Genomic DNA, 12,139 nt, shown 5'->3' on the forward strand with positions numbered 1-12,139 from the left:
GCAGCAATTCACCAGAGAATTCCGCTTTATTAGGGAAAGGTGCTGGGTTATATAGGAAGGGGCATGAGCTGATTGAGGTGTCACTTCTATGGGGCTGGTGGCTATTGGCTAGGTGCTGGGATTAGGGGGGGCGAGGGGTGAGTTCACCATCTTATGGGTGGGGGCCCTTCAACAGGCTCAGGGAACTTGCAGGGCTCTGGCCTGGCCAGCCGGAGCCAAGGGCGGATTCTGGCTGAGTTACAGGCCACGTTTACTGGGTGTCTTCCAACCACACAGCTGTCCCCTGGCCCTCCAGGGAAGGCTCAGGGCAAATGAGTGCCAAGAGCCACGCAGTCTCATTAGGGAGCAGGGGACGCGCAGTGCTCAGGGGCATGTCCTCCAGCAGCAGGTGAGTTCAGGTTTCCCACTTGTTCTGTGCAAACTTGGTGAGCGGCCTTGCTTCTCTGAGCCTTGCCTTCCTCCTTCGTAAAGGAGGAAAGCAGTCCTCTTAACAGGGTGCCTTGAGTCTAAAGGGGAGAACGTCAGCTGCAGCTCAGCAGGAGGCCCCCGTGCCTGGTATTTGTTGGGGCTCGGTGCTGCTTTCCCCCGTTATAGAGCCTCTGGAGCCTCTGCCAGGAGACAGGACAGCACAGTCCTGTGGGAGCCCCAGAGATGCAGCCTGAGCCCCAGGCCTGACCTCAGGGGTTGGTTCTAGACCTCATGTGTTACCACCCAACAGGAGTGACTTTGTCCCCAGCTTCTGTTGTGTCCATTTGGGGTTCTCAGGGTCTAAGTAGCTCTGTCACTGCGGGATCTTCCCTTAAACACCCCTTTGTATTCTATGGTATTTATGTACCGAGGATTGAGATACTTCCTGGGTGTCCTCTCTGGCCTTCCTCTGCTCCGAGCACCAGTATCTCGGCCACGTCAGCCCGGCACCGTGGGACCCGTTTTGTGGAACCGTTTTGTTCTGAGACACAGCAATGACAAAACTGGGATAGGAAAGGAACGGAGAAGGACCAATCAAGTGTTTCTCACAGTATATTTTTTCTTCAAGATGTTACTTTAACAGTTGGAACCACAAGGAAGAAACTTTCTTGGAACAGAGAATAAATAACACTGAATCGAATGAAATGGCATGATATTCTGAAAGGTGAAATAAAGGAATGTATTACTTTTATTCTTGATGACAAAGTTGAGAGCTCAAGGCCAAGGAGTCATCACCAAATTTTACCTAAAAAAAGTCTATTACTTTTAGTATTTCTAACTGTTCTCATAAAAGTATATGAAAAAAGGAAAAGAAAAAAGTGATCAGTCCTACACAGGTACATGTGTGCACACCCCACACACACATTCATATATACTCCTACATGGATGTGAGTATAGACTGCTTACTTGGACTTTTTTTAACAGTCACTTACCTTAAAAAAAAAATAAGCAAGCTATTGCAGACTTCTACTACACCGCTGAGCTGCTGCCTTCAGAGAACACTTCTGCAGTACCAATAATAGGTGAAGATCACGGCAACAGTTAATGTTTAGCTCTGATTAATAGTTTTAGTAGCTAATGTAAGTAAAAATAGCTAATGCCCAAACACACGGTTAAGAGCGCTAGCTCTACACCCAGCCATGGAGTGGTATAAAGCTGCTTCATACCTACTATGTGCCCTCAGACAAGTTCACACAAGGTTTTGGGAGGTGCTCATGGGCATGAGGAGAGGGCCTGGCACACTGCATTCATTCCACTCACCCCACCTTCTCCCTAGAAAGACATCCCCCGAGTGAGATGGATGGGGGCAACCTGTACATTATATAGGAGGCTGCCATGCAGAGAGAAGCTTGGGTTTGCTTTGAATTAAGCCCCATGATAACGATCCTTTATATAGAAGTGTCTACAAGCCAATTAAAAAAATCTCATTCAAACAGGAATAAGCTCCGTCTTTCCCCAAAATCAAATGGAGCACTGTGGGCCTTCCCCAGGTCACAGCTCAGTCCTGAGCTAACTGCTCGTGTCCTGCCGCCTTCTCAGGGGGCCTGCCTACCTCCCGCCACCACTGTCCTGCTTTCTGAGTCTCCTCCCAAATCCACGGCATCATGGAACGCTGTGACAGCTTCTCCCTTTCCTCTCCTCTCGGCATTTCATAGCGAACGACAAACCAAACCCCACTGGCGTGTGGCTCTTTGTATTTTCCAAAAGTGGCCTTGCCATTTTTTCCAGGCCAGAGACTCCTCCAGAACCTTGCTCTGCTCCGGCAGCATATGAGGCCCCTCCTGCCTATGAACCTGCATGGGACTGCTGATCCCCTGCCAGGCGAAGGCCACACAAGGGACGCTGGGTGGCTTTTGGGCCCCATGGCCCCCACAGCCTTCTCTCTCAGCCTTATGGTGCTCACGGTGAGGAGGCCGGCCGTGGGCTGTGGGGCAGCACCAGTCAGCCCAGAGTCGCACATGGAAAGTCCCACTTGGAAAGGCCCACCAGGAAGGGAACTTTCGGAGCTGGCAGCCACCACCAGCCGCTGACCCGAGCACCGACCTCGGATGCCTCCTGCTGAGGCCCCGACACCATGAGGCAGCTGAGGCAGCCTGCTGTGGCCTGTCCATACCAGTGACCCACAGAACCAGTGGGTGTGATAAGTGTTTGTGCACACCACAGAGTTTGGGGTTCCTTGTTCCACAGCCTGAGCAACTGGAACAAGTTTTATCAGTGGAGGGAAGCAACCCAGGGGACAAGGATGGAAGCAAGAATTCTCTGAGAGCAACTGGCTTGTGCATTTTACTGGAACGGTGTAAGAAGTTTAATATAGTTATGAAATACAGTTTAGTTCTTAAAAAGGCAACCCTCGTAAATGAAAGCAAAGTGGAAGAAATGGATGTAACTGCATATTGGGTAGTTGCTTCACCAAAGGGAGAATTACTTCACGTAACTTTAAAACACAGGGACTTGAAATAATACACGTGACCTAATGTGGCCTTAGTGAGATGCATCTGAAGGCAAAGGGGCTGCAAAGCCCCTCAACTGCTTCCAGGTTCCTCCTCTTAGTAAGTAAGTACACAGGGCTGTTACTGTGGAACCAAATACACAAAGTACACGGACCAAGTAAGGACTGATGGGAATGCTACCAGGGATGTTTTAAGTATGAGAGAAAGACAATGCAGAAACAAAATTAAAGAAATTAACAATGAAAAGTTCTGTCATGCTAACTAAGTCTGGATGGTAAATATCCATATGAACCCATGATATATTTTCTGTAAAAAGAAAAATAAGACCAGCCAAAGAGAAAGCATTATTCCTGAGCTCTATCAGAGCAGTGAGCAACCAGCTCAGCCCCATGCCAGGACTGTAGTCTCTAATGTGAATTTTCACTTCAAGGAACCAGGGCTCCTGGGGAAATGGCTGCCTCCATGCTGGAGAAGGAAATGCTCAAGGGGATCCTGGGATGAACACGTGTCCCATCAGAAAGGACGGTGGCTGTGCAACCCTGCTGGGGCCACATCAGGCCCCAGAACTGGACTTTGAGGGGCTCCAAACAGCAAAACGGAATGGTTTTTGAGCAGCAAACAGAGTAACTGCAATGGATTGAAACATACCAAATATATTGAAATCCATGAATGCTTAGTGATACCCAACCCCTCTCCCCCAGCCCGCATGCGTGCGCATGCACACACACACACACACACACACACACACACACCCTCATCAGTCATCCTTAGGGACCACAAAGGAGCCAGCTCATGACTGAATACTTAGGAATACCGAGTAAGCATCACTCGACTATTCTTCCCTTCCTATAGGGAGGGCACCTCAGGTTGATCAAATATTTGATGAGCAAAGTTCTCCTCTGTAAAATTCCAGCTAAAGAATGAAGGGTAAGAGTATTACGATATTACCATTTTGCCTCCCAAAGTAAAATGACAAGTCTGAGCGATAATCATCGACAGAAGCTAAACTGCTGGAGGAGCAAGAAGGAAACCTAGCAGGGACAGATGGGCCTGCAGACACCTGATGTGATCATGGCTGGCATCAGAGGGAGACAGCCTGACCTGCTGGTCTGGTCCGCGCCAACAGCGTGCACCCTGGCTTAATGATACCCGCTGAGTTTCTGTGTATTTTGCTTTAGGGCTGTTTGGTGCTATAGCTTTAGGTTTTCTTTTAAAAATTTCCCTTTTCTCATTAAAACATGTTTCTTTTTGTATTGAAATATGTTTTCTTCAGATTCCATGTCAGTTAATATCCATGTTGCTCCTCCTGCCTTATTTTGGTAGCAGGAATCCTGGGTTCTTTCTGTGAAGATTTGTTTCCGGAAACCAGAGTCCTGCACTTATTGCCATAGGGTTAGACACAGGCCTGTCCAGTGGATGGAACTAGAAATTAGTTTGGTTTGTCCACGTGTTTGGTTTCTGTTTGTTTTAAAGAAAACACACCATGAATTCATGCTGATGTTTCTGATTCAAATTTAGGTTGAAAGGTCTTTCAGATTTTGTGATTTTTTTTCTTATTTTGATATATTTGCATCTCCCTTAACTCTCAAGCATTTATGTGGCCACAGATTTAAAAAGGGACTCTAGCCTAAATGCTACCTTGCTCCTTCTTTAAAACATATGTAGTCATTAATTTGCCCTTTGCCTTGGGGCTGATTTGGGCCTGGGAAGCTGATTAAAGCATGACATGGTTTACCTGCACCAGATTAAGCTAATGACTCATGACTTGTCTTAACTAGCTTACAGTAAACAGATTCATCACTATCTTAAGAAGCTGTGTGGGGGAGTCACTGCTCATCATTAATACCAACCCTCTGTACATGTCTTCATGTTGTAAGTACATCAAAAGCAGCAGGGAAAAAAGTTAAACATGGTCTCCTGGGGGAGAGTGAAGAGTGCTTCCCACTAGACCAGCAGTGGGAGGGGAGCCCAGCAGCGCACCCAGTAGAAAGGCAGCCATGGACGTGGACCCAGAAGACCAGAGGCCATGCTTTCTCCCCATCAGTGCTGAGCTGTTCCCACTGAAGTGCTAGCATTTCACTTTAGCATCCCTGCTGGGAGCTGCTGCTTCCACTGTGCTTCAGATCCCACCCACTGAAAATGTGCAGCCTGGGCCTACAGTTAATAACAGGGGGCTGTATGTTTGGAAGTTGCTAAGAGGGTAGATCTCCAAAGTCCTCATCACAAGAAAAGAAATTACAACTATGCGTGTGGATGGATGTCCACTAGACTTATTCTGGTGGTCACTTCACAATACATACAAATATGGAATCATTATGTTGTACCTGAAATTAATATAATGTTATATGTCCATTATACCTCAATGAAAAAGAAATCCTATCCATTCATCAAAACACAGCTCATGTTTCATCTTTTTCTTGAAACTTGACCTCCTCCATCTAACCTTTCCAGTTCCTTATCTGATCATTTCTCTGCAGGCAGAAGCCACTGAAAATATGCTCTGAGATACTGATCTCACCACTCTTTAACTCATAATTATAAACTCTGGACAGAGCTGTGTCTTATAATTCTTGCAGGTCACTGCTGTGCTGTGGCTAGGCAGGTGTGCAAAAGGCACTTGCTAATTGACTGTTTTAGTCCAGTTCATCCACTCAGCCAAAAGCAGATATCTTATATGCCTTTATATGCCTAAAACATTCCAACTTAGACTTATAAAACAATTTCTGGATTAGAAAGCAGTTTCCTTAAATTATCGTATTTAGTTCTAACAACACTGTAGGTGGACAGAGCAGGTGTGTATGCCCACGTCTGAGGACCAAGCAGTTCAGCAGGTGTTAAAGGAGGCAGCTTGTCAGTGGGTGAGCCCTGGGTCCTGAGTCCACATAGACTCTTCTTCCTCTTACCCCATAGTAGTTGTAGAGAAGATGTGAGAAATGTTACTTAAAACTTGGAAATAATGTAAAAAGATACTTACAGGTCCTCCCAATGTCATCCTAGACAGCCTTTCACAGGCCACCCAGCAGTTACTTTATTCTCAAACTTTTGGGTCTCAAAATCCCTGATGCCCTTAAAATGAGGATTCCAGAGAACTTTTATTTAAATGTGTTATATTTAACTCACTGAATATTTATCTCATTGAAAATTAAAACCAAGAACATTTAAAATTTTTATTGATTTATAAATAATAAGCCCATTATATAGTAACATAAATAGCCTATTTTTAAAAATAAAATTACTACATTTTCTAAAACAAAAATGATTTAATGAGAAGATGGCATTATTTTTACCTTTTTGCACATCTCCTTAATGTCTGGTTTAATGGGAGAAAAATCAGATGATTATAGTTGTTTCTTCTGGGTTCAGTCTGTTGTAACAGGTTGCTTGGTTAAAGTTTATAAAGAAAATCCAGCTCCTCAAAGATACATAGTTGGAAATGGGAGAGAGAATTTTTATAGCCTTTAAGATTCAAAAACAAAACTCTAAAATTTGTAAAAGATTACCTGCAATGTAGAATCTGAAATTGTATCAATGAGCTTTTTGTACTCTGTTACCTTAGAATCCATTGCTCTGGAATTTGGAGTGATCTTTTGTCCACATGTACTAGCCCGAATAATGGTCCTGAAAGGCACCTGCACCTATTTCTGTGAACCTGGGCATATCCCATCTTCTGTGGAAAAGTGATGTTTGCCAATGTGACTGTTAGGGACATGGAGAGGGAGATGTAACAAGAAAAGAGAGAGACGCAACATGAAAAGGACTCAGCCCACCATTGCTGGCTTTGAAGATGGAAGGATTCCACCAGCCGAGGAATGTGGGGGTCTCGAGAGACTGAAAGATGCAGGGGAGCGGACTGTCCCCTGGCACCTCCAGAATGGAATACAGCCCATGCGACACCTTGATCTTAGCCCAGGGAGACCCATGTCTCTCTTTGGACCTACAGAACTGCAAGAACAGGTCGTGTTGCATAAGCCATCATGTCGTGGTGGTTTGGCACAGCAGCACTGTTACCTACGCTGTGTAGGGCAGCAGCATCATGCACCTGTCATTCAGAAAATGATGGTTACTGAGTCATATGCAGATTTCTTCAATGTTGGCATGTTTCATTGTGTGATAGCAAAGAATCTTCATTAATATCACACTGACCTCATCAGAAAACTCTTAAATATTAGTAAGTTTTCAAGTACCCATGGCAGATACCAGCTTTCCAAGATTTTCACTTGAAAACTCCAACTTTATAATTGGCAACAAATATTGTCATTTGTTTTCCTTGAAGCAACAAGCTTTTTCAAGTAAAAACAGCCTTGTGGCTGGCCTCTCAGCCCCAGGGCAGTGTAGGGGACAGCACACTATTCCCTCAGCCCAACGCCCCCTAATACCACCCACTTTCTCTCCCTGGGCATTAGAAAGCTGGCAGCATCAAGTCTAATGAAGGTACTACTCTGTACATCTTCACCAGGACTTTAGTATTGAACTGCCTTTTCTCAAAATTCATTTTAGTTTAAATTTAATTCTATTTCCTAAATAGCTTTTTATGTAACTAAACATGATATATTAAATAGATGAGTAGTGAATAAAAGTGACCCTCAGGGTCAGGGCTCATTCCCAGCATGGTTGACACCTTGGGCCAGATGATCCCTTGGGTGGGGGGTTGTCCTGTGGCCCGCAGGATGCTGAGCAGTATTGCAGCTTCTCCCCCCACATGCTAGGAGCACCCCCAGGTGAGAGCGAAATCTCTAGATCCTCTCTCTGGCTTCTGAAGCTCCTGGTGCCTCCCTCTGACCCAGATTAGGAAGCCAGCCAGCCGTGGCTGGTGTCTGACTGCCCCCTGGCAGGGGCCTCTGAGGGTCACTCTCACACTTTTAAAAGTTTTCAAAGCCTGAGAATGTGTTTGTAAGTTAACGTCTACATATTTTTATTGTGAGTTCAAATAATTATAAAGAATATATTTTCTGGTATATGGTATATTGTAGACTTGGTTTAAATGTATTCTATTCAAAGCCTTTAACCTGAAAAGAACTTCTTAAATTTGTGGAGAATGTCAGCCACAAACCTAACCTAGTCCTTGGGACTCAAACCCACCGGTGAACTCAGGCTCGCTCCTGATGAGGAAAGCAGTCTTACCTTCCTAAAGCACGTAAGCCCAGAGGCGCTCTTTGGGCTCACTCACGAGGCAGAAGGGGAATCCCTCCTCTCCAGATTCCTTTTGAAGAAGCGCAGTAGTAGAGAGAGGAATCCTTGGAAAGTGGGTGTGAGGAAAGCAGTCTCCCACCTCTGCCCCCCTTGCTAAACCTTTGTATCCCCAAGGGTGCACGTAAACTCTGGGCGACCAAACCCGGAGCGGGGACAGCGGCTTTGCTTCTAAGGGCTCCCTGAGGATGCCTTCACATGGGTTATGTTATCAGCTTTCTTATTTCTTTTTTTTTTAAGAGTGTTTCATCCTTTATTTTCAAGGAAAGTCTACATTTTATGAAAACAAGCATTTGTTGTATCATTGAGTACAGAGCTCACATAGCAAACATTTCACCATTTTTATCACATATCAGATGATCTAGAATCAAAATTGTCTTAACAGGCTTATGTCTTTCACTGCTTCATGACAATCACGTTACCATATTTTAGTGAAACAGTCTATCTAGCTTTAAGGTTTCCTTTTGAGTAAAAATGAGACCTAATAATTTTTAACCAAAAATGTGTATATGCTATTGCTTGTAATAGGATCCATAAACGCTATACTAAGACTTAGCATTTAGACATGAAACATGTCTAAAACCTCTGAAGAATACTTTAGAAATAAGCAAGACATCTATAATGCTTTAATCTTTCCGGGTAACACCATTTATATCAGTAACTGCAACGCTGTAACTTTCAGCTTTTCACATAACTAGTCAGGATATATATTTCTTTAAGGGTGGGAGTAAGAACAGAAGGACGAGATACAAGTGTCAGGTTTCACAGTTCTGTTAAAAGCTCAAAAATCAAAACTATTGTCTTCTCTGCATCAAAACTGTGCCACAAACTTGAAGGCTGTTTCAGCTTTAATCCCATGACTCATCACCTACTGGATTGGGAGCTTGTACGAAGAAAACCCTGTTGTGTTGAAAGTGCCCTTGCCCTGGTAATTCTTTCTATTATCAACTGATGCAAACACATTTCCTCTTGTACTACCACTGGGGCTCGGAACGTGTACTACAGGCAATTTCTTCCAACCATGCAGGAACATCCTGTTGAGCATCTGACAATACTTTCACCAGAGGCTGTGCCAAATGGTTATCTGATTCAGGATCAAAAAAGGAAATAGCTCTGCTAGTATTTTCACAGCAACCAGTACGTCCAATTTGATGGACATACTCCTCAATGGTAGAAGGAAGATCAAAATTGATAACATGTTGAACATTTTCAATATCCAGCCCTCTGCCCGCTACTGAGGTAGCAACAAGAACCGGGCACTTTCCACAGCGAAAATCCCGTAGACTCTGCTCTCTCTCTCACTGCTGCCAGTCACCATGAATACTTGTTGTTAATATTTTCTCTTGACAAAGAAAACTGGCAATAAAATCTGCTCTTAGTTTCAACAAAAACCATGGTTCTCTCATCACCTGTGGTTAGTAGAATTCCAACAAGTTTCTCTCTTTTTGAGTACTGGCCAACTGGGAGAATGATCTGCTGAACATCTCTACATGCTCCACCCACTTGTCCAACCACAACCAACAAGTAATTCTGCTTCAAAGACTTCCGAGCCAACCTCTGAATTTCTCCTGGAAATGTTGCACTAAACATAACGGTTTGACGCTGCTCCTTTGGTGGCATTGCTGGGCAGGAAATTAACTTTATCATTTCTGGTCCAAAGCCCATATCCAGCATGCAATCAGCTTCATCCAAAACTATGTATCTGACTTGTCTGAGACCAATCTTTTCTTTGCCTATGATATCCATCAGTCTTCCAGGAGTAGCACACAATATATTACAGCCTTGCACTATCTGACGGACTGAATGCCCAAACTGGGTTCCCCCATATATAGCAACAGCTCTTACACAAGTCCCAAAAGAAAATTTTCTGGCTTCCAAATAGATCTGCTTGATTAATTCTCGAGTTGGTGCTACAATAATGCACTCGGGTTCCTGCAGCTCTTTAAAACGACTGGCAGTTACTCCAGCACTCATGATATGAGCCAAAATTGGCAAGAGAAATGCTGCAGTCTTTCCAGACCCTGTTTGTGCACAAGCTATCAAATCTCGTCCTGCTAGGATAATAGGAATACTGTATTTCTACACAGGAGTAAGCTTAGTATAACAAGCTTTAGCAATGTTGTTATTCAGTGTCTGACAGAGATTAGCTTCTTTAAAAGTCAGAATTGGTGGTGGTGCATTGGGTTCGGATACCTCTACAAGAATACAATTGTATTTGCCAAAGTTTCTCCCTGGTTGATAATGTGCAAAGACGGAGTCCTCATCCTCAGATGGAGGAGGTGGTATATAGGTTACTTTTGGTCCTCGTCGACTTCCTCTGTTACCTCTGCTTTGGTAAGTGTCATCATGACCAGTGTCAGCAAAGAAATGTACTAGAATATACGGACCAGCAATTTTTAAATAGCCCAGAACTCTCCAGAAAGCAAAACGATAAGCTTCTTCAAATTCGTTATTTGAAAAGCCTCTGTTTCCAAAACTCTTTCCAACTCCAAAACCACCCGTTGTGGATGTATTCTCTCTCTTATTAAACGTGCCAGCATCTGTTTCCCGAACTCCTCCCAGAGGCAAATCTCCTTCTCATGAAATGATCTCTTTGAGAAGGTCCATCATCCATTTCTGGTGATGAAGCTGGAGTCCTGTTAGAAGTGTCTCCATTTGCTCCAGAAGAATATGTATCCTTCTTAAATACAGGAACATGAGAATACATAGAAGATTTGATAATTTCTGCTTCCCGGTCTGCATCTCCCATTGTGGCTTCCAGTTCTTTCTGCGGCTTGTTCTCTGGCAACAGCTTTCTTATTTCTTTATGAAGTCATTTACTCATTTTATCAAGGGGTCCCTGGAATGAAAGGAGGGCTCAGGTTACAGCGGCAGCTGGTAGGGTGGCTGGGAACTGTGTCCGTACACAAATCAGAATGTCTGTTTGACAAGGGGAGTTGGCATATGGCTAATGGCTAGGCTCCCTGGGCTGGAGCACTCAGGCTCCAGTGCCAGAATGATGACCCTTCCCTTCATGCTCGGAAGCCCAGGCGTTGGGCTTTGGAAGGAAGTATTGACCTCCTTTGCAGCATTGACCATGGTGGGAAGCACATAAGCCAAAGCCAGGAAGTAGGAGGCTTGTGTTGGGTCAAGAACACTGCTGTTCCCCAAGTTTGCAGAGGTGGCTCATATTGCAGGTTGACAACTGGCTTGTACCTGTGAAAACCTGAAGCAACTTATAAAAAAGGAGACTTTGAATGTGGCTCTGAGGAAAAACTGCTTGGCTGCGAGGGATGTTCACAGTTTGCATCCGCAGAGCACTTGGGGAGGCGAACAGGAGCTGCCTCTTGGGGAGGGTTTGGGAGCTTGTGCACCTGAAATCAGGGGCTGGCCCTGAGCTCTGCTCGTGCTTCCTCCAGCTTGAGGCATCCCTGCATGGAAATAATAAATAATGATTTACTGTTACTGAATATAATAAATAATGGTTTACTGTTATTGAATATAATAATGATTTACTGTTATTGAATATAATAAATAATGATTTAAAAATATATAAAGAGCTCACACACCTAAATAATTAAAAAATTAAACAATTAAAAAATGGGCAGAGGAACTGGACAGTTCTCCAAAAAAGAAATACAGATGGCCAACAGACACATGAAAAGATGCTTCACATCGCTAATTATCAGAGAAATGCAAATTAAAACTACAGTGAGGTATCACCTTACACCAGTAAGGATGGCTGCTATCCAAATGACAAACAACAAATGTTGGCGAGGCTGTGGAGAAAGGGGAACCCTCCTAACACTGCTGGTGGGAATGTAAATTAGTTCAACCATTGTGGAAAGCTGTATGGAGATTCATCAAAATGCTCAAAACAGACTTACCATTTGACCCAGGAATTCCACTCCTAGGAATTTACCCTAAGAATGCAGCAATCAAGTTTGAGAAAGACAGATGCACCCCTATGTTTATCGCAGCACTATTTACAATAGCCAAGAATTGGAAGCAACCTAAATGTCCATTGGTAGATGAATGGATAAAGAAGATGTGGT

At 44.1% G+C, this 12,139-nt stretch overlaps 1 pseudogene; it reads right to left on the reverse strand.

Moving 5' to 3' along the window:
• Window positions 1-11,513, reverse strand: LOC108386494 (probable ATP-dependent RNA helicase DDX4 pseudogene; annotated as a pseudogene).
• Between the last annotated feature and the right edge of the window lie 626 nt (window positions 11,514-12,139).

Source organism: Manis javanica, chromosome 13, assembly GCF_040802235.1.
Source record: "Manis javanica isolate MJ-LG chromosome 13, MJ_LKY, whole genome shotgun sequence".
Classification (NCBI taxonomy): domain Eukaryota; kingdom Metazoa; phylum Chordata; class Mammalia; order Pholidota; family Manidae; genus Manis; species Manis javanica.